A 23,484-nucleotide genomic window follows, 5' to 3' on the forward strand; every position below is an offset into this window, starting at 1 on the left:
TAATCAATTTAAGCCAAAATTAAAGCGCTTTTTTTTTAAATTTTTTTTTTCAACGTTTATTTATTTTTTTTGGGACAGAGAGAGACAGAGCATGAACGGGGGAGGGGCAGAGAGAGAGGGAGACACAGAATCGGAAACAGGCTCCAGGCTCTGAGCCATCAGCCCAGAGCCTGACGCGGGGCTCGAACTCACGGACCGCGAGATCGTGACCTGGCTGAAGTCGGATAAAGCGCTTTTTAAAAACAAACTTCTCAAACTCATAATTGAAAATAAAAGATCACAATGTTTTTAACACACCTCAGGATGGAAAAATTCACCATATCCTTGCAGTTTTCTGGAAAACTTAGCAATTCTACTTCTGGGAATTTAGCCAAAGAAAATCATAAGGATGCACAAAATATTTAACCATAAAAACCTATACTCCATGACCATATGTAATAGTGAAAAATTGGAAAAGAACACACGCCCAAAAAGGATTGGTTTAAAATGAAATATTTCACAATTGTTATAAACACTGCACACAATTATATAACAGAAAGATGTTCATGGTAAAATAAAAATTACAAAACAAATAGTATAAACCTATCTAAACCACTTAGAAGGGGTATGCATCAAAATGTTAACTCACTGCTGACCAAAAGGATTATGTAGATGCATCTTTGTATCTTTTACTGTTTTAACCAATAAAAATGTATTAGTTGTGTTATAAGAACAAAGGCAGCATAATACTTTAATTTTTAATTAGAAAATGAGATAGAAGACTCCCACTAGAAATTTCCTGAGCACAGAACACAATCATTTTACTAAGATCTTTCAGTTTGGAAGGCACAAAAGTGGGTAACCCCTAGTATAAACCTAGGTGATCTTTCATGGTAGACAGGTCCCTCAAGATGCTCTGACCAAGGCACAAGAAGAAATAAAGGATTCTCCCATTAGCAACCAGGACACATGGACAGAGGTAGAGGTGAACTGAAAGCTCTTTATATACCAAAGATTCTCCTGATAATAATGTATTTGCTACATAGCAGTAACTGAAGGTGAGTGTCCCTTCCCCAAGAAGGCTGTCATAATATAAAGCTGACCAAGCACAGGTATAAAATTCAGGCAGCTTCTGGCCTAGATTTAGTCCAACATACTCAGTAGTGTGGAAATAAAGTGTTATTTGCCTACATGGTCGGTATCTCTTCAACCAATGGACATTCAGGAAGAACTGATCAAACATCCAGAGTATATTCTAAAATGCATTCCTGGAAGAAAAAAAATGTTTTCCCTCTAAGGTTCACATTTTAAGATATGGGATTCCAAGTTACTTTTTAAAAAATTACCTCAGCATCTAAAAAAAAAAATGAACCAAGTGCCAGCTGCCAACAACTTCCAAAATATCTAAAACGAGGCCAATAGGATTCTGGCAACAATCCGATCCATGTAGTAAAAACTGTAAGTGAGCTACTTATACTCAGTTTTGATTTTTCTCACAAAACTTCTCATACTCATTACCTAAAGCAAGTGGCTATCACATTATTGTGGCTGCAGTCATTTGCTGGGAGGCTATAAGACTAACTCTGCTGCAGGAAGTAGCAGCCAGCCCCAACACCATACAACCCAAATCACTGAATGCCTTCCCTTCAAAATTAGGAACAAAGTAAAGATGTCCATTCTCACCACTTTTATTCAACACAGTGTTGGAAGTTCTAGCCACTGCAATAAGAAAAGGAAATTAGAGGTACACAGATCAGAAAGGAGGAAACAAAACTCCCTATGTGCAGATAACAAAGGATTATTTAAGTATAAAATCCCCCAAACGTACAAAAACACCTCTCCCAGAATAAATGATCTCAGTAAAGTTGCAGTATATAAGATAAACATCCACAAATCAACCTATTTCTATATACTGGCAATAGACACATACACTCCAAACCTAAAAGTACACTACCACTCACAATTGCTCAAAACAAAACTTGAAATACTTAGGTGTAAATCTAACGAAGCATGTACAGGACTTGTATGTTGCAAACCATAAAATGTTGATTTAAAAAAAATCAAAGAAGGGGGCGCCTGGGTGGCTCAGTCGGTTGAGCATCTGACTTCAGCTCAGGCCATGATCTCGCCATTTGTGGGTTCGAGCCCCACGTCGGGCTCTGTGCTGACAGCTCAGAGCCTGGAGCCTGCTTCGGATTCTGTGTCTCCCTCTCTCTCTGCCCCTCCCATGCTCACACTCTGTCTCTTGATAATAAGTAAACGTTAAAAAAAATTTTTTTTAAATCAAAGAAGATCTATATATATGGAGAGATATACCATCCTCATAGATTAAGATGGGTCAACATAGTAAAGATGGCAATTCCCCTCAAATTGACATGCAGGTTTAACGCAGATCCTATCTAAATCCCAGCAAGATTCTTTTTTTTTTAAATAAACTGAGATTATTATAAAATATATATGGAAAGACAAAGGAACTACAATAGCTGAAAGGAACTACGATAGCTAAAATAATTTTGAAAAAGTAGGAATCCCTCTCTCTGATTTTATGACATTCATATGTATACCACCCTGTAATAATCAAGACAATATATGTAGTACTGGAGGTGGACAGACACATATACCAGTAAGAATAGAAATAGACTCATACAAATATGCCCAACTGATTTTTGACGCTTAAAAAGGCAATTCAATCAAAGGATAGTTTCATCACCAAATGGTACCAGAGCAAATAGCCATCTATAGGCAAAAAGATGAACTTTGACCTAAGTCACATACTTTACATAAAAATTAACTCAAAATGAAACATGTGATGATTGTGGAGAAAAGCAAACCCTTGTGTACTGTTGGTGGGAATGTAAACTGGTGCAGCCAATATGGGAAAACAGTATGGAGGGTCCTCAAAACATTAAAAATATCCATCAATCCACTTCTGAGTATTTAGCCAAAGGAAATGAAAACACTAACTTAAAAAGACATATGCATCCCCATGTTTACTGCATTATTCACAACAGCCAAGACATGGAAACAACCTAACTGTCCATTGATGGATGAGTGGATACACACGAATATTATTCAGCCATAAAAAAGAAGGAAATCTTGACATTTGTGACAAATGGCTAGACCTTGAAGGCATTATGCTAAGTGAAATAAGTCAGAGGAGACAAATATGGTATGGTCTCACTTACATGCAGGGTATCAAGAAACAAAAAACTCCCAAAACACTAAACTCACAGAGAACAGACTGTTAGATGCCAGAGGCAGGAGTGAGTGAAATGAGTGAAAGTGGTCAAAAGGTATGAACTTCTGGTTATAAAACAAATAGGTCATGAAAATGTAATGTATAGCATGGTGACTATAGTTAATACTGTATTATATATTTGAAAACTGATGAGAGCAGATCTTAAAACTTTTCAATGCAAGAAAAAATTATAACTAGACTTACTGTGATCATTACACTATATATACATATACAATCAAATCACTATGTTGTATACCTGAAACCATTATAATGTTGTATGTTGATTATCTCAATTTAAGACTGCAAAGTAAAAAAACGGATCAGACTTAAACTATAGAACTCACTGGGAGAAAATATTTTCAAAACTATATATAATATCTAGAATACACAAAGAACTCTCAAAATTCAACAAAAACCCAAACAACCCTCCAAAACAAAAGCAGGATTAGCTTGTAGCTGCCAACTATTTTTTTTTTTTAAGCTCCAAGTATTTTAATGGCTTAAGAAAATGTAGATGAGGTCATGGGCAAATCTTCACACACATATCTCACTTTAACTACAGCTGTTTTGACTTAGGATTCTGTACCAGTCAAGGGCCTGGGTTGAGAATAGACTCTGGCTAACTAAAGCAGAAAACTGATTTAATGGAAGGAAGGATAACAGACAGCTCAGGGAATCATCAGGAAGGCTTACTGATCCACATTCAGAAAATGGGGAGGAACCAAGGAAGCTATGCAGTCTACGACTACAGCCAAGGGACCTCCCACAGGCACAGCTTAGCTGGGGGTGCCTCTACTGTCAACACCAGACTCTGGATGCCTAGAAGCTACCCCTGGTGGCAGAATGATTTCTGAACAGTCTCAGGTTATTTGCATCAATGGCTCTAGACACCAAAAGTTCCAAGTGTGAGCATCTGATTGGTAAAGTACAGGGGTAAGTCCAGGCCATAATTGTCAAGGTTCAGGGAGAGCAAGTATTTTTTCAGTTTCCAGTGTTTGGGCTCCAAACTTTTCATAAACAGATTCAGATGATAGGCACCCAATTAAATAACCAGTCCAAAACGAATGAACACACATGTTCCCTCAAACAAGTGCAATGTTAACCTGTTTATATAATTTTGTTGCAAGAAACACCTATAGTTTGAAAAAGAAAAGTATCACGGTCCATGAGACATCAATTAAGAAAATTTCAAAAGTTTTTTCCCCCTAGTTATTCTAAGCTAGTTTCACAGTGGGAAGGGAAAGTATTTTTTGAGCACTCACTATAAGCCAGACAATACTCAGGTTGGTGTTTCCTAAAGCATTTTAGATGATTTTGCTCCATGAAGGAAGACAAGGTTTCAGTAACTTGCGAAATGTTACAAATGGAAGTACAAAAGGAATTTTCCTTTAGAATAGTTAGGTGGCTGACTTACGTTACTAATGGCTCCAAGAAACCTTGGGTAAAGGAAACTTATTAGGCCACAGAACAATTTTTTCAAGTGTTATCTACTCGAAGTCCATGAATGTAAGTATCCCAAAGAACAAACTTTGAGACATGCTGCTTAGAGTCTTCATATAATAATCCTCACCACTCAAACCAAGTTTTGTCCCATTTACAGATAGAAAAATGAAGGCTCAGAGAAATTAAGTGGTTTGTCTAGCTAGTTGGCACCAAGATTTAAATCTAGGCCTTTTTGGCTCCCAAGTCCATGCTTTAATAACATCCTGTTCGCTTTAGTTTTATTTATTTTTTTAATGTTTATTTATTTAATAAAGAGAGAGAGCAGGGGAGGGGCAGAGAGAAGGAGAGAGACAGAATCCGAAGCAGGCTCCAGGCTCTGAGCGCTCAGTGGAGAGCCCAATGCGGGGCTCGAACTCACAGACAGTGAGATCATGATCTGAACCAAAGTCGGATACTTAACCAACTGAGCCGCCCAGGCGCCCCACTTTACTAGTTTCATTACAATAAATTCCTGCAGATGAAAACATGCATTTGTGACAGATTCTTCTACACTGTTAGATCCTATTCAGAAAATTACTGCAAGACAGGAAGCTGGGGCACAATGTGAGAAGCTGAGATACCGTCAAATCATGCTAATGACCAGGGAATGAGTTCTACCTAATGCTTAGAAGTTAAACAAGTTAAAATCCTATTACATAAAAAAGCCTCTAACAAAAAGAAATTAGTACTAAACAAATCTCTGGAAATGGCCTATTGCCTTTGTTGGTTCAGACCAGAACTCTGAGCACCAAGCAATCTTTACAGGTAATAAAGATTTCTTCCTAAAATAAGGTTTAAAGATCAACTTTAAGGAAATTAATGAATTATGAACCACCATCCACAGCTATACATTACTTAACACTTCTATTTAATTAACCATTTCTTTTTTCCCTTCCTCCTTTCCCCCAAACTTCATTTACCTTTGAGGTTTCTAATCTTGGTTTTACAGGGTTTGTTTACATCAAGGCAAGGGTGTTCACTTAATATATACTGAGGAGAAGTCACTCTTTAAAGGGCAACTCACTCTGTGTAACCACCTCCAGGTGATAAAATTTAGAATGACTTTCAATACTGAATTAGCTTAAAGGCAGAGGAGTAATTTCCAAGCTGGCTCAATAGCAGCTGAGTATAGTGGCAGGTTAGCCTTACAATTCAAAGTATGGCTGAAGGATCAGCAGCACTGACATCATCTGAGAATTATTGAAAATGCAGAATCTCACCCAGAGCTGAAGAATCAACCTGTATTTTAATGAGATCTTCAGGTGATTAATATATTTAAAGTTTGAGAAGCACCAGATCAGAAAACAGGCTAAAAATCAGGAAACCCAGGTTAGAATCCCTGCTGTATCACTTACTCACTGTGGACAATCAGCCTCTGTGCACTTCTGTTTCCTCAACTGTGAAATAGAGATAACTGATCTCACTTCCATACTCACTTTCATCCAATCCATTCTCCAGAGAGCAGCAAAAATAATCTTAAAACATAAGTCAGCTCATGTTACTTCCTTGCTTAAAACCTTTCAACAGTTTCCCTAAAATTATATCCCAACTCTAACCATGAGTCTCAGGGCTCTGGCATGATTTAGTTCCTGCAACTCTCTCCAATCTCCTCTTTGCACTACCACTTTAGTCTTTCCATTTAGTTTCTTTTTTTTCAACGTTTTATTTTTATTTTTGGGACAGAGAGAGACAGAGCATGAACGGGGGAGGGGCAGAGAGAGAGGCAGACACAGAATCGGAAACAGGCTCCAGGCTCTGAGCCATCAGCCCAGAGCCCGACGCGGGGCTCGAACTCACAGACCGCGAGATCGTGACCTGGCTGAAGTCGGACGCTTAACCGACTGCGCCACCCAGGCGCCCCTTTCCATTTAGTTTCTAGAATGCTTTAAATTCCTTCTGGCCTCTAGACCTTTACAACTGCTATTCCACTGGAATGCTTCTGCCCCAACACACCTATTCTTCCCTCAGCTAGTTCCCTTTAAGGAGTGACTTTAAGACCCAAAGTGGCTTCCCATGGCAACCCACCTAAAGCTGGTCTGTTATTTTTCAATTACACTACCTTGCTTGTTTCTCTCATAGCAAGTATCAATATAACTAGTCTGACTTTCTACAGTATTAAGCTCTTGGCATGTAGCACATCATCTTCCACGTGATAGGTAGACAAATATTTACAGAATGAAGTTCATGAAAGAAGTACACACTGAGAATAAAAATCTGTGACTGTCAGCATATAGACAGTATTTGAAGTCATGGGTCTGGAGATGATGACTTAAAAAGAAGGAAGGAAAGAGGCCCAGAACTAAGTTCCTACTCGATACAACATTGTTTTTTTTTTAATGTTTATTTTGAGAGAGAGAGAGAGAGAGAGCTCACGTACAAGCAGGGAAGGGGGAAAGCAGAGAGGGAGAGAGAATCCCAAGCAGGCTCCACACTTTTAGTGTGGAGCCTGGCGCGAGGCTCGATCTCACGAATGGCAAGACCTGAGCCGAGATCAAGAGTCAGACGCTTAACTGACTGAGCTACCCAGGCACCCCAATCTACCAGAAAAGGCGAGGTTGGTGAGGTAGAAGCAAAACTAGTTCATTATGCTATCATGAAAGACAAAAGATGGCCAGACTGATCTATTGTGTCCAATGTCGAAATGAGGTATGTCCCGAAAAATGTATGTTGAAATTGGGGGTAGAGATAACTTGACCAACAATAGTTTCAGGGGGATGGTGGGAAGGGAAGCCAGACTGGAGTGAGTCAGGGAACCAATGGAAAGCGAGGCAATACAGATGGAACGTGTAGAAAACTCTTCTGAAAAGGTGGCTGTAAATGCAAGCAGAGAATTATGGGGTCACTGAAAGGTAGAGGGCAAGAGGAGGTAACAGAAAGAAAATCCCTAAGAAAGTTGAGGGTAGGGGACCCTTAAACCTCTATTTCACCTTAACATAATGAACACTTATCTGGATTTTGAAAGCACAAGTACTAACGAGAATTATGACAATCCTCTCCCCAATCTCTTAATACTTGACTATCTCTGTATGTGCTTACATTGTACCCTGTACCTATCACGTCCCTATTAATGACAAAATGTTTGCCACAAGGGTGAGGAAGTTTAAAACAAGCATACACACAAAACCCCACAAACCTGGGAGCAAAAAAAAAAAAAACATTATCAGTGGTTGCCTCTAGGTGGCATGATAACACGGTTTTTATTTATTTATGCTTCACGCTTTCCAGGTCCTTCCAACCTTTCTATAATCATGCATCCATTTATAGTAAGAATTTTCCTTTTGTACAATTTTTCTTAAGGTTGAAAAGAGTGGCCCCTATTCCAAATGGCATGAATCAAATTAAGAACAGTATCATCTAAACAAATGCCCTGGAGTGGCTGCTGCCTGCTCTTGGAGCTTCTTTCCTATACACTCTGCTGTTTAATCTTGGAGTTTAGCACACAGCAAGCACTCAATATTTATTGATTTAGTATTGGTAGGTTAAGAAATGCTTCAAACATGTATGGGAGTATGGTTGAATCTGAGTCAGCCTAAAATTCCCCTTGAAATCATGGAAAAGCATTATGGCCGTTTGTAAACAAAAAATGCTTTAGAGAACCCTAACCTCCAATGTACCACAAAGCAAAAGCCTTTGCCTCTAAGAGTCTCTGAAAGAAAATTCAGGTGAGAACTGCCTGGACCATCCATTATCTCAGGAAGCAGTGAAGTGAATCTTGAAATCCAGCCTGCTATACACTGTTTGATTAGGAAGGCACAGACAGCACATTAACTGATTTCTTAAAGGGGGCACATTTCCATCCAGTCTAGTTTCTGATTATTTATATTAATATCCATCCAACAAATAATCACAGAACCCATGTGTCATCATAATAACATCAGCTAATATTTACTGACCACCTAACTATGCGTTATCTCTAATCCTTATATGAAGCTGTAACAACTTGGAGACTATTCCCAGTTTACTAAGGCCAAGAGTAGCCACATACTCAGTAAGTGGTAGAGCTGGATTAAAACCAAATCTGCTCCACAACTCTATAGTACACAAAATGTCTATATACATAGTCCATCCTGCCAAACCCCTCCTATAGACTCCAATAACCCTATCCTTGGCCATATAAATAAAACATGACCCTGATTGCTGACCTAGATTTTATTGGACACTGATAGTAAAATGTAGTAATAAAGCAACCAAAAAATAGCTTTTATTCACTCAAGACAAATCTGGAAATTACCCTGGTTGATTCTCCTTCAAAATCTGTAAACACTATATACCTCAAGTAAGTGTATATCTTTGCTCTGCAGTATACTCAAAAAAATCTCTTGCAGGGATACCAAGGATGAGGAATCTGAAACCTCCAATACCGACTCTGGAGGTAAGAATGGTGTGTGAGAGGGTCACCTGGGTTGGCTCAGTCAGTGAAGGGTCCAACTTCAGCTCAGGTCATGATCTCATGGTTTGTGGGTTCAAGCCTCACATTGGGCTCTGTGCTGATAGCTCAGAGCCTAGAGCCTGCTTTGGATTCTGTGTCTCCCTCTCTCTCTGCCCCTTCCCCCATTCATGCTCTGTCTCTCTCAAAAATAAGTAAACATTTTAAAAAACTAAAAAGAAAAGAATGGTCTCTGAGAATGCATCCCCTACATTTGCTCTACCCTACAGCCCTGGGAAGCTGCAGATCTAAGAGTTATCCTTTTGGTCATTACTCCCAATTACTTAATAGAGACAAACTGGCATCAGAAAAATCAGGCAACAAAACAGGGCTCACCAAAGTCACAGATCAGTTTCGCCAGAAGAAAGGAAATGGCAGCATGCCAAGCAGCCCCTTCTTAGCATTCCCAACAATGACCAAAAAAAAAAACAAAAACAAAAAAACAAAAAAACAAAGAGTAATGCCAGCATGAAAATTATGTAAATTAAGGAAGACAGGAAGAGATTCCTTGTCTATGCATTTTCAACTAGTGCTCTGGAATAATCCTAGTACACTCTCTAAGACTGATCTGTCTCACATCCCCTTCCTTACTTGTGGCTGGATTTGGTGTAAGAGATCAATTGTAACAATAGTTATTTCCTTTTCATCATATCCAATTTCAAAGATGCAAATGCGTTTTCTTTCAGTCTTGCCCACATCTACCGAAAATTAAGACATCAGCCTTTAACTAATACTCTCTATTCAAACTAATATTAAGAACTTAACCGTAAAAAAAGCGTGCCACTTTCTAATAGGTGAACTTCACCCAGAAGGGCCACAGGCAACATTCAGTTGAGTTCAGAAAAAACATCTGCCAGAAATCAAGCTGCTTAAAAATTATCTTAAAAACAATTTACTTAAAAATTAAATCCAGAGTTCTCAACCCTGGCTGTACAAAATCATCTGAGACTCATTTTAAGAACTAAAAATGTCAGGCCACACAAGTATCTGACTCAGTAAATAGGAGGTGGGAACCTTTTTCTCAAGCTACATAGGTGATCTAGTTGCACAGCCAGATGTAAGAGCTGCTTTGTTAGATAGTATTAATTGTGCTTTGCCTATTTGTAACTCACTTAGGAATTTTCTTTAAAAGAATGGGGTATAAATAAAGCAAGAATAGCCATGTGTTGATAACTGCTGAAGCTGGGTAACAGGTACACCCAGGTTCATTCTGTTATTCTCTTTTGTACATGTTTGAAAATCTCATAAATTAAATTTAAATTAAGACTTTATCCTGCCAGGTCCCTCCATTCTATCTTCCACATCACTACGAGAGCAATCTCCTCAAACTCAAAATCTACCTACATCATCAAGTGCTAACTCCTTACCTAACCCAGCATCCAAGACCTGGTCCCTGCTCACCTCTTACCAGGGCCACAACATTACATATTACTACCCTTGGCTCCCCAGTGCTTTAACCATGCGAGGCTTTTTATAGTTCCCCTAACATTCAAGACTTTTAATACCTTGATTCAGATTGTGCTTTCTGCTAAAATGGCTGCTCTCTGCATATCCCCTAGAGCTCAGCTTAAATGATACTTCTATGAAGCCTTTTCAGATACCCTCTTCCCCAGAGTAAAATTGATCACTCCCTCCTTTGTGCCCCCACTGTGTACTGCATATATCCTCAATCAACACACCTCTTTATTTACATGTCAGTCTCCCCACTAGGGTAGGTTCTGCATGAGTGGGACTGTGTCTATTTATCTTTACTGTCACCAGAATAGGAACCGTCACTTATTAGAATAATACATGAAGGACTATCCAGTAAATGTTTAAGGAAGCTAAAAATCCAAGTCATACTCTTGGTGAAATTTTCAACGGAGGAAACCAATTTATGATTCATTTATTCTGCATATATTCTATTCAACATATAGGTATGAATGCACTACACACAGGGCATTGCAATAGGTGCTAGGAGATAGCCAGGTGTTCAGAAATGTAAATCAGAGAAAAAGGAAAACTAGAAGCAATGATCACATAAAAGCAACAAAAAGTACATGAAAATGCACAATGAAATTACAACTTCCTGGTGGCCAAAGCAAAGCCAGAAACACAATTACAAGAGAGCAACAGAATACATAAAATAAATCCTTATATAACACCAACCACAATTCTCTTGATTTTTTAAAAATTTGGATTTTTAGAGATTCACGTTGCATAAAGCAGAGTACAGCTTCGGCAAAAGTGAAACAATTAGCCCAGTATCACTTTGCAGGCATAGTGCTTTATATCTGGATCAACATATACATGAAAATATAAAAACAAACAACACAGCAATTTGGACATAAAACATTTTCTCTTGTCCTATACCAAGGGATCCCCACAATAATTCTGACGTTCTATGGAAAGTTTCTGCATATGTTGGTATTTTTCTGAGAACACAGTTTATAGCTTTCACTGGCTTCTTAAAGAGATCTATGACCTGAAACATTAGGAACCATCACCCCACAGAAAAGATCTCCAAGACATAGCCTGCTTAATGACTACATTGTTTTCACTTTCACTTAATGAAACACAGGCATATGTTTTTTGCCTCTAAAGCCACGATAGGCTACTGTCAAATACAAAAAGTACAGGAAACTGAAGAACAGAATTCCAACCCTTTTGCATTATTCAGCTCGAACTGTCTCATATCCCTGGATTTACAAAGAAATATACAGCATCTCTCAAGATTAAACCTCCTCTGTGTAAGAGGGAATTCTGTATTCCTGGATAAAATCCTCTAGTCCCATATCCTGAAGAAAGGTAGAAGAGGCACAAACCTCCTATTAAAAGGCTAGATTAGGGGCGCCTGGGTGGCTCAGTCAGTTGAGCATCCGACTTTGGCTCAGGTCACGATCTCGCAGTTCATGAGTTTGAGCCCCGCGTCGGGCTCTGTGCTGACAGCTCAGAGCCTGGAGCCTGCTTCAGATTCTGTGTCCCCCTCTCTCTCTGCCCCACCCCTGCTTGTGCTGTGTCTCTATCTTTCAAAAATAAATAAACATAAAAAATTTAAAAAATAAAAGGCTAGATTAAGTATATTTCTAAATAAAAGCTAAGTTTAATGCCTAAAAATAGTCTAACAAAAGATGTATCTGTATGGGGAGAGAAGAGACCTCAGTAACATATTTACTTGCTACCGTACATTGTGGATTATTTAAGTTTAAAGGTAGAAATTGAGGAATACTACTGGAAGAAAAGTCAAAATGAAGTAGAGGACAACAGCACAGTACAAAGGCCTGGGAGTTGAATGGGACTGGGCTTAAATTCCATTTACTAGCTGTATGATCTTACACAAGTTCCTATACCTCTATGAATGGGTAACCTCTGCAAAATAAACAACACAGTCCATCTCAAAGGACTGTATCTGGCAATGAATAAGCCATATTATTTTTTGCTCTGTTCTTTTATTTGTATTTAAAAAATTTTTAAATTTATTTTGAGAGAGAGACAGAGCAGGGGAGGGGCAGAGAGAGGAGAGAGAGAATCCCAGGCACGCTGCACACTGTCAGCACAGTGCCTGATGCAGGGCTCAAACTCATGAAACTGTGAGATCATGACCTGAGCTGAAACCAAGAGTCAGACGCTTAACCAACTGAGCCACCCAGGCGCCCCTGTTCTAGTTCTTGTAGTTCCAGATTAATCTCAGGGCAACAATCTTTTCTTTAATGTTTATTTTTGAGAGAGCGAGCGACAGAGATCAAGCGGGGGAGGGGCAGAGAGAGGGAGACACAAAATCTGAAACAAGCTCCAGGCTCTGAGCTGTCAGCACAGAGCCTGATGCAGGGCTTGAACCCACAAACTGCGAGATAATGACCTGAGCCAAAGCCAGGCGCTTAACCAACTAAGCCACCCAGGCGCCCCTAAGGGTAACAATCTTATGACAGATATTACAAACAGAAAGAATCAAAAGCAAGGAAGAGCTGGTCTTTTCAACCTTTCTACATGTTATCTGAATATGAAAGAGAATATTACGCATATATCAATCTCTAGAATATTAAAGTACTGACATGAACCAAAAAATTAAACTCAACTTTGATGAGACCGAGCAGCTCTGGATCTCGTTCTCAAGTTAGTTATAAGTTCTCCAAAGATTAAACAGTCTACTAACTACTGTCTGGGCCATACAACTTAAGAATCAGAGATCTTAAGTGTATCTCAACTATTTTGAGCTGGTTCAAATGAATTTAGAAGGAAGAGAGACCAAGATTCTTTTATATGATTTAAAAGAACAATAATTAGAGCAATTATCAACAGGGCAGCAAACTCCTCTCAGTATAAAATAACTCCAACCTCATAGGATTTTTATGAGGCTGAAATTAGTTCATTGACAAGAAAACTTAAAACAATGCTTTTAGAAAAAAAAATTATATCCCAGCATATAGACAAAACTGGCTGAGTAAATTTAGTGGCACGACACACAGACTGGCATACACTCATTTCCAATGTCCTTTAATTAAGCCAAATAATGTGAACAATCTGCTGCTTTAAAACATTTATGTCTATAACATGAAAGATGTTTGCTGAAAATGAATGAATAATATGCAAAGGTACTCTAATTCCCTGCCACCAACTAACTTTGTGACCTTAGGATAATCTGGGCCTCAAACATATAAAATGAAAATAAAGTAATTACAATCTCTTAAAGCACTATTTCCAGTTCAAGACAAATGTTAAATATTAAACATGAACAATTTGAATTATTCTCAAAAACTAAAGACCAAAAAGTAACCAAGCCAGTTTTCTATTTGGCACAAGTTCCAACTTTTATGTTTTAACAAACTACACTTTCCCAAATAATTCAGTTTTAAGCTGAACATATATTCAAAAACCAAATAGTCTTTCTCAAGATAAAATAGGAACTACCCGTTAACCATTTGGACAAAAATAAAAGCACACACCTACTTCACATGATACTTAAACACAAAAAGCTAAACTGTAAATGTATTAGAAGATAATGCATGTAAATATTCTTTTAACCTTGGCAAAAAATTTATTTCTAATATACAAAGAACTCCCAAAACACAGTAAGATAATCTGACTGAAAGTAAAAGGGCACAAACTTGGGGCACCTGGGTGGCTCAGTTGGTTAAGCATCTGACTCTTGATTTTGGCTCAGGTCATGATCTCATGGTTCACGGGATGGAGCCCTGCATTAGGCTCTTTGCTGACAGAGTGGAGCCTGCTTGGGATTCTCTCTCCCCTTCTCTGCCCCCCCCCACTTGTACTCTTGCTCTCTCTCAAAATACATAAAACATTAAAATAAGATAAAAAGGGCAAAAACTTGCAATTTACAGAGGATGTAACATTTGCTCATCCTAATCCTTACAAAAATTCTAACCAAAGCAAGAAGGTGCTATTTCTCATTTATCAGACTGGTTAAAATTAAAAATAAAAAGATCAACAGTATCTTGTTTTGGCAGATATATGTGGAGAAAAGGGCACTGAAAGACATTGCTGCTCAGAATGGTAATTCAGTATAGCCTTTCTGGAGGTCATTTTGGCAGTACTGATCAAAAATTTAAATGGTACCACTCTGACCCAGAATGAATTCTACTTCTAAGGCTCAGCAGTAGGGAGTGATTAAATTATACTAGATCCATGCTTTGAAATTCAACGCAACCATTAAAAAGAATGGAGTTGAGCTGTATGTTTTGACATAAAAATACACATAGCACATAAATAGATAAGCACAGTATGTAGATGCTAAAAGGTATAAAAGAATATACACCAATTGTCAGAAGATTTTTGAAATGTGGTATGAATAAAACAAGGCTATCATTTGGGGAAGGACAGGGACACTAATTTTTAAATAAAATATTTTGTTGGAATCTTTTAACAGTAAACACGTTACTTTTATAATTTAAAACGTTTGAAAAGGGAAAAAAGATGAGCTTAGAAAACATTAATTTGAAAGTTTTACAAATAGGAAATCCAGTCCTATCTACAGGCTTATGGCATCCATAAATACGCATGGTAACACACATAGCCAAATTGAATTGTCCCATGAAAGAGCTCAAAATTGATCCCCGTGTTGAAAAGTAGCCACCATAGTCAAAAGGACAAAGAAACTGAGCTTTCTTTGCTTTTTCTCATTTACCTTTCTACTTCCCTAAAATTTCCCGATTATGAGGGGTAACTTTCTTATAGGAAGGGGCCACTTATTCTGCACTTCTATGGATGATATCTGCTGGCATATTTAGAAACTGATTCAGTTCAGTTTCAAGAAAAGATAGAGCACAGTGAAAATAGGTTCACCTGGGTTTGACACCCAACTCCACCACTAATCAGCAACATTTGCTATCTTGGACAAATCACTTCCCCTAACCTGAGCCTAAAAAATAAGGAGTCTGATGAGGCGCCAGTCAGTTAAGCATCCTACTCTTGGTTTTGGCTCAGATCATGATTTCACGGTTTCATGAGTTCAAGCCCTGCATCAGGCTGTGTGCTGACAATGCAGAGAGAGCCTGCTTGGGATTCTCTGTTTCCCTCTCTCTCTGCCCCTCCCCCACTTGTGCTGTCTCTCTCTCTCAATATTAAATAAACTTTAAAAAAGTGAGTTTGATATGGATAATATCAAATACAGGTTCTTTCTCAGCTCTTCTGTTAGACCTGGAGAAGACTACCATTTAAAATTTTTTTTTAATGTTTTATTTATTTTTGAGACAGAGCATAAGCAGGGGAGGGGCAGAGAGAGAGGGAGACACAGAATCCGAAGCAGGCTCCAAGCTCTGAGCTGTCAGCACAGAGCCTGACGCGGGGCTCAAACTCACAAACTGTGAGATCATGACCCGAGCCGAAGTTGGACACTTAACCGACTGAACCACCCAGGTACCCCAGAAGACTACCATTTTAAAGTCACTGGTGGGGCACCTGGGTGGCTCAGTTGGTTAAGCGTCCCGACTTTGGCTCAGGTCATGATCTCACGGTTGTGAGACACAGCCCTATATCAGGCTCCACACTGAGCACAGTCTGCTTGAGATTCTCTCTCTCTGCCCCTCATCCCCGCTCCCACTCTAAAATTAAAAAATAAAAATATAAAAAACCAAAATGCTCCATGTGAAAGGTTGTCAAGTGATACCTGCATCTCTCCAGACTATACTGCCTCTTAAGGATGGCCTTGCAAAGACCGTTAGGAAATTTGAGGAGCCTGGAAATGGATACCCAGATTAGGTCAAAGGACTGCAAGGTACTCTAGGCTGGAGGAGTCAAGCTAGCCCCCACAAAACATGGCAGTAGGTATAGATGTAAGGAAAGAGCCACCTATAGCAAGGATACTGAATCTATCCGGATTTATGCTCTTCTCTAATACTAATGTATCAGGGCTTACCCTGAGGTGCTGTCATACTCTAAGTCAACATGGATTATATGCTAAACATACCACAGTGAATAATGCAGGATAATATTTCTGAAGGGCAATTTGAGAAGTATCAAAAGTCTTACAGTTTTGCATTCCAGTTCTAGAAATTTCTTAAGGAAATAAACATAATGTCACAAAGACTTCTCATTTGGATGCTCTTGAGTTTCTTTCCTTTACTCAGCACTTATTTACCAAATGGACTACTGTGTGCTAGGAAGCATTGTTAAAGATCATGGAAGACTAGGACTTAAAAAGGTTTGAACACAGGGAGTTGGTTAATAAACTATAAATCATGTACACAATATAATCCAGCCATTAAAAATGTTATAGAAGTATATATTATGACAGAACAGAGATCAATATATTAAGTGGGAACAACAAATTTCAAAACACCATTTCTATATTGGTTTGGGGAACAGCTAAAAAAAAAAAAAAAAAAAAGACAATTTGGGGACAACCAAGGAAATGTAAATATGGACAGGATACTAGATAATATTAACAAAAAGAACGAATTTCCTAGGTGTGATAAATGGCATTGTAGGTCCTGATTAAGACATGCCTGCCAAAGGATTTAAGGATGAAATGTCACTCTAACTTCATATGCTTCAGAAAAATTAAATGCCCATGTGTACATATAAATCAAATATGGCAAATTTTAACAACTGTTGGTGATATAGATGCTCATTGTGCTAGTCTTTCAACATTTTTATGTTTGAAAATTTTCACAATAAAAAGTTGGAGGGAAGGTTATGAATTACATTTTTGCAAAGAATAAATTTTTGAAAAAAAGTGTGCTTATGCTACTCAAACATAAAGAAAAGCATTGGAAGAATATATTACGTACCAACATACTAATAGTATTCATCTGAATGGCAAGAAATTTCTGTGCTTATCTGTATTATTTCAATAGTAAGCCATGTATACTTCTATAATCATGGGGAACATTACTTAAAATCAGGAAAGCATTTTCAAACAAGAATTACAATAAAATGAACAAATGACTCAATAATATCCCATTCCCAAAGTACTCTTATTAAAGGGTTGTATAAACTTTTAACAAGTATGCAAACAATATTACATAAGTAATAGTGTGAACATCACATAGTTTTTAAATTTCTACTTACATGAGTAATTTATACCATTCTCACAATATAATAATTCAAGCAATTCATGGTAAAGATAGCAGTAGGGAGGGGAATGCTGGGATAAAGTTCTTAAATATTTCCCCTTATATCAAACCTCCCCATTAAAAGATCTAAGGTAAAAATAAATGTTAAAGATGATCATCAGCTCAGGAGAGGGGGGTAGGGAAAGGGTTTTTGTTATATTATTCTCTGTATTCTTCAGTATATTTTGAATTTCTCAGAAAAAGAAATGCAATAATTACAGAATAATTACAGAAAAAGCTAAAGTTTGCCTTGGCTACTCCTTCCAAATAATCAGTTTACCCTAGTTTTTAAAAAATATATAAATAGCGCCATATAGTACATGCTATCTTGCAACTTGCCAAAATTATCTCCGTATAAATAGCTGTATTAATTTATACCACTTGTGGCAGTATTCTAAGACCATACTCTCACCTGTATTTTTGCCATGACCTGGCAGTATCTAACTATTTTTTGCCAATCTAATGGTTAAAAAGTATCTCATTTTAGTTTGCAATTCTGGTATTTGAGTATCTTTTCTTGTTACCAGACCGTTTTAGTTCCTATTCTGGGTAAAGTCTGTCCCTAATTTTCTGCTCCTCTTACTTTTAAACCGTTACTCTTATTAAGATGGGAACACACCAAACAAAATGTTAATGATGACTGAATATTTTTGTGGGAGTAGGAATCTTTTCCCAAAATAACACATTTCCTAGTTTTTCCTAAATTAATTCAGTAACAGAAAGTAGAAAATGATATAAGTGAATGAAAAAGATCCTTTTAGATGCAAGTACAGTAAAACCTTGGATTTCGACTAACTTTTTCTGTGAGTGTTCCGCAAGACGAGCACACCTTTCCAATAAATTTTAACTTAATAACAAGCGATGTCTTGCAATGTAAGTGACACCAAATGTCACATGATCCCAACTGAGTCAATGGTTCTTGAAATTCGCTTTGATATATGAGTGCTTTGGATTACAAGCATGTTTCCAGAACGAATTATGCTCGCAAACCAACGTTTTACTTAGTACTTTCAGGATACCTATTATAGGAGCACACACCACCACCCTAGAGGAGCTCATAAAATCCAGCTTAAGGAAATAAACACAACTAAAGCACAAGTCTTGTGAAGAAATCAAATAATGGTTGTGGCTACTGATTCATTTGGGATACATTTAACTAACTTCATTTTTGTACAGCATTTCTTTGAGTTCATGATGTACTTTTCACAAATCTTGTTTAACTCGAATAAATTTTTTTGTGACATTTTCTGATGCCCTCCCATAAACTGCTATAGCACATTTTGTTCACTCCTCCTCATTGTAATGATCATTTTGACTGTGATTTACAAGTCTCTCTCCCCTGGTACACCATGCTGCCCTCCCTCCTCCAGTTGCTTGCCTCTATATCCCCAGTATCTAGCATTATTGGGTATGTCCTCAAATATTTGTTGAGTGACTGAGATATCATCACCCTCATTTAAAGGATGAGGAAACTGTTTCAGTGATGAAGTAATTTGCCCCAAGTAACATAGCTATTAAGTATTTATTTTACATAAATTACTATGGCCTTACCTTTGTAGTATACTGTACAATTTAAACATTTGAAATAATACATCATCTCACTTTAATGCTCATAGCAACTTATGAAGTAGGCTTTTTGATTACCATTTCATAATTGAGAATGAAACCTGAGGCACACTCCAATTCTAGTTTATATGAAGCACAGTGGTCTCTTTACATACTTTATAGGTCACTAATTGGGTATAGGAGCCAATACCCAATACCTCTAAAAATAGATACCTTTATGCAGCAAACATCTTGCGGAATGATGGGAGAGGGGAGGGGAGAGGAGGGAGAGAGCAGAAGACAGTCAAAGCAATAGGATGGAGACTGGAAACCAGTTAAAGGTCCACCTGAAGACTATAAACTGGTATCACAGTGTTAATCACATGTGCCATTTTGAAACCCAAAGGTTTTTCTTGGTATTACCCAGTATTCATAGAAGACAACTGCAGGCTTTCTCACATATCAGCAGTCTCAAAGGCTGGGGATAAAGAGTTAAGGAGAGCTTTAAAAAATAACAGGTTATATCATGCATGGACAAAGCAGGGAAAAAATGTTAACATAAAGGAAAAGGCTAAGGACCTTTAAACATCATCCCAGTCCTTAAATGAACTGAGTTTCTTCAGTGAAGAGAACAACTACCATTCATTTTATGTCCCTAGATCCTTGTACTTAAAAACACTCAGTAAATGCTTACTGAACTAAAAAGAGGTTAAGACATGAAGAAAAAACATACATTAATTTAAAAAACAATGGCTTCCAATTTACTGAACACTTACTATATGCCATGTGCTGTACTTCAGAGAATATATAAAATGTTAAAAGGGATAATATTTACCTCTTTTCTAATCTGTGTATGGTGCTACTGAAGTATGTTAACAGTGGTGATACTGATGACCATTACGAAGACTCATTATGGGTTACTAAGGTTACAGCAGAATCATGAACAGAACAAAGTTGAGCCACAGGGGGCTGTGTAGATATAGGGAGATAAAGACAACCAATGTATTATTACACATCACCACAGAACTGGATAAGACCCTTCAGAGGATATGAATGTGATTCCTAATGCGTGGCAAAGTGAAAAAACTACTCTGGTTAACACCCAGTTATCACTGGCCAGAGTCAGCCCAAAAATGACCAAAGAACAACCCTTTCCTCCCCACCACTGATGATCCCAACACAGACCTGAAGGGTCCAGACAGGCTTTGCTAACTGGCCATCACTTCACCACCGTGACTGCCCATCTCTGAGCTGTTGGAGGGGTTAAGTGAAATAGTATGTTAAAGAAATAACCATCTACTGACCACACAGAGTGTACTAACAACTTACATTTTCCCATTTAAGCCCAATAACACCACAAATAATGTATTTTCCCCAGATGAGGCAACAGATACGTTAATGTGTCCAACATGACAAAACTAATACGTGGCCAGAAAAAAAATTTTTTTAATTCATCATTAATCCTATCCTTCTCCTACAAACTGTATCACTGAGTAACCTTATAATTATTCCACTTAATATATGAAAACAAAATGACAGAGTTAGAACATCAGCATTTTGACATTCCCAATGACTAATGTTCAGAAATCGCTGTTAATATAAAAAAAAAACACAAGACATCATTACAACTTAATGAATGCTGTGAACACACCACCAATATTCTTGCCAAAGGGAATGAACCTAAATTTATAAAATCCTCTGGATCCACTGTCAATTTGCATGAAATATAGAGGACAGAGGAATATGTAAGAACTGTACTGAGTAGGCAATAAGCAAAATCCAGTCTGTGGGAAACTCCACAGGTCAAATGGCCTGAGTTCTTCAACAGATATAGCATAAGGAAAAGAAAGAAAGGAAAGTTACAAGTATTTAAAATACATCAAGTTTTAAATGGACAAAGCAAATTAACTGTCCAGGGATATACACTTGGATAATAAAGACAGAACAGAATGCAAGTGATTACTATAAACTCAAAACAGTAGATACTTTCCAGAGAGATACTTTCTGGATTCTGTGGTTGGGATGGGCAGGTGGATGGACTTAACAGGGTAACAGGCAAGGTTCTATTTCTTGAGTTATGGTTACAAAAGTGTTTGCCCTAAAATAATTTATTACACTACAAATTTGTTTTGGGGTGGTTTTTCCTATTTGTATATTATTAGTTACAATAAAAGAAAAACACTTCAATCACATTAATGCTGCTTACATATGATATGATTCTATTTCTATGATACGCCTAGACTAGGCAAATTATAGAAACATAAAATAATGAGTGGTGGTACTGGGTTTCCTCTAGGGATGAAAATGTTTTAAAATTGGTGTGTAGTGGCTCTACAACCATGAAAACACTGAAGACCACCGTACGCTTTAAATGGGCAAGTTGTATGGTATGGGAATTATGTCTCAACAAAACTGTTTTAAAAAAAAGTCTAAGACACCCCAGTTAAGCCAAGACACACTTTTAAAATAAAGACTGTGGGGGCGCCTGGGTGGCGCAGTCGGTTAAGCGTCCGACTTCAGCCAGGTCACGATCTTGCGGTCCGTCAGTTCGAGCCCCGCGTCAGGCTCTGGGCTGATGGCTCGGAGCCTGGAGCCTGTTTCCGATTCTGTGTCTCCCTCTCTCTCTGCCCCTCCCCCGTTCATGCTCTGTCTCTCTCTGTCCCAAAAATAAATAAACGTTGAAAAAAAAAATTAAAAAAAAAAAAATAAATAAAATAAAGACTGGGATAGAGCCCAAAAATTTCCATTTCTGACAAGCTCCCAGATGCTGCTGCTGTTGCACACATTTTGAATGACCACATTTTGAGAACCACTGCAACAGAGGATTTTAAAAACGCTTCCAGCTCAGAGCAGTACTAAACAGCACTGGAAAGTAAAGTGTTTTACTCAGGGACTGAGAAATCAGTCCAGAAAAAAGTTAACACTATGCCAAGCATTGTTCTATTCCCTTGATTCCATGACCATAAACATCAGCAACTCCTGGGAACTTGCTGGAAATGCAAAGTCTCAGGCCCCTCCCAGACCTACAGGATCAGAACCTCTGGAGTTGGAGCCCAGCCATCTACTTCAGCAAGCCCTCTAGGTGAATCTGATGTTCCTTGAAATTTCAAAACTACTATTCTAAGCATTTTAAATGCATTAACTCAGCTAAACTTTTCCAAAACCTTATGAAATAGGTAACATTATCAGCATTTTACAGATTAAGAACTGTGGCACAGAGGTTAAATAATTTGCACAAGGGGCGCCTGGGTGGCTCAGTCGGTTGGGCGTCCGACTTCGGCTCAGGTCAGGATCTCGCAGTCCGTGAGTTTGAGCCCCACGTCAGGCTCTGTGCTGACAGCTCAGAGCCTGGAGCCTGTTTCAGATTCTGTGTCTCCCTCTCTCTCTGACCTTCCCCTATTCATGCTCTGTCTCTCTCTCTGTCTCAAAAATGAATAAACCTTAAAAAAAAATTAAAAAAAAAATAATTTGCACAAGATGACAACTAGTAAAAAATGGAGCCAGAACTTGAACCCAGGGAATCTGGCTCCAAAGTCCATGTTTTTAATCACTATGCTGAAAGATCTTTCCACCTATAAGAACTCAATTGGCAGAATGCAATAATAAAGAATTAGCAGATAAAAAAAATGCAAAGACCAGGAGAAATACACTTCACTATAAAGACAGGTGAATAAGGAAATCATCAGGCAAATAATGTTATCATTAAAAAAGCAATCTTCCAAAAGCATTCCAGAACATAAGCAGCCACCAAATGTTAATATATCCCAGTATTTCCAAAGCAATTATCTCTGATATCTAATTATAAGGACTTAAAATCTGGGTTATGCTAAAGATGGTACATAAATTCATGGCAGTATGTTCACATTTACCAATCTTTAAAATCTAAATGATTATACTAAAAGATCATTCCAGAGTAATTTGAACCTCCCTACTCCTTGTCCCTTTTAGTCACTATACAATCAGAATCTAGGGTTTGAAAAAGAACTTTCACACTTCTCGAGTCCAATGCGCAACCCAGACTGAATCCATGTATAATACCAATTTCCATTCAATATTCATAAGAAGCTAAAAGAAATTCCAACTTTTGTAAAATCACATTCTGGGATCAATCCATGTCACCACTGTAATTTTTAAAGCCAAACAATTAAAAACTTTTTAAGGGCACTAAAATGTGAAAATCCTCAGTATTAACAGTCCAAATGAAACCCAGAGTTGTTCTACTCATAGAGAGCCACTCTTTCACTACTTGAAAACATTTCTATAAC

The 23,484-nt window shown here is 37.9% G+C and overlaps 1 protein-coding gene across 24 annotated transcripts in view; it reads right to left on the reverse strand.

Annotated features, from left to right (window-relative positions):
* The window catches only part of HUWE1 (HECT, UBA and WWE domain containing E3 ubiquitin protein ligase 1), a 165,672-nt gene that overhangs the window by 133,602 nt on the left and 8,586 nt on the right, over nt 1–23,484 (reverse strand). For 3 of the 24 annotated variants that reach the window (XM_045472028.1, XM_045472017.1, XM_045472026.1), the window contains exon 3: nt 20,405–20,470. The exons of 19 other annotated variants lie outside the window; for them this stretch is intronic. The gene's annotated coding sequence lies outside the window, so the exon portion shown is untranslated. Of the gene's footprint in view, nt 1–20,054; nt 20,234–20,404; nt 20,471–23,484 lie in introns of those variants that run through there. 2 more of the 24 variants (XM_045472018.1, XM_045472019.1) reach the window with 2 other exon arrangements.

This window comes from Leopardus geoffroyi, chromosome X (genome assembly GCF_018350155.1).
Source record: "Leopardus geoffroyi isolate Oge1 chromosome X, O.geoffroyi_Oge1_pat1.0, whole genome shotgun sequence".
Lineage (NCBI taxonomy): Eukaryota > Metazoa > Chordata > Mammalia > Carnivora > Felidae > Leopardus > Leopardus geoffroyi.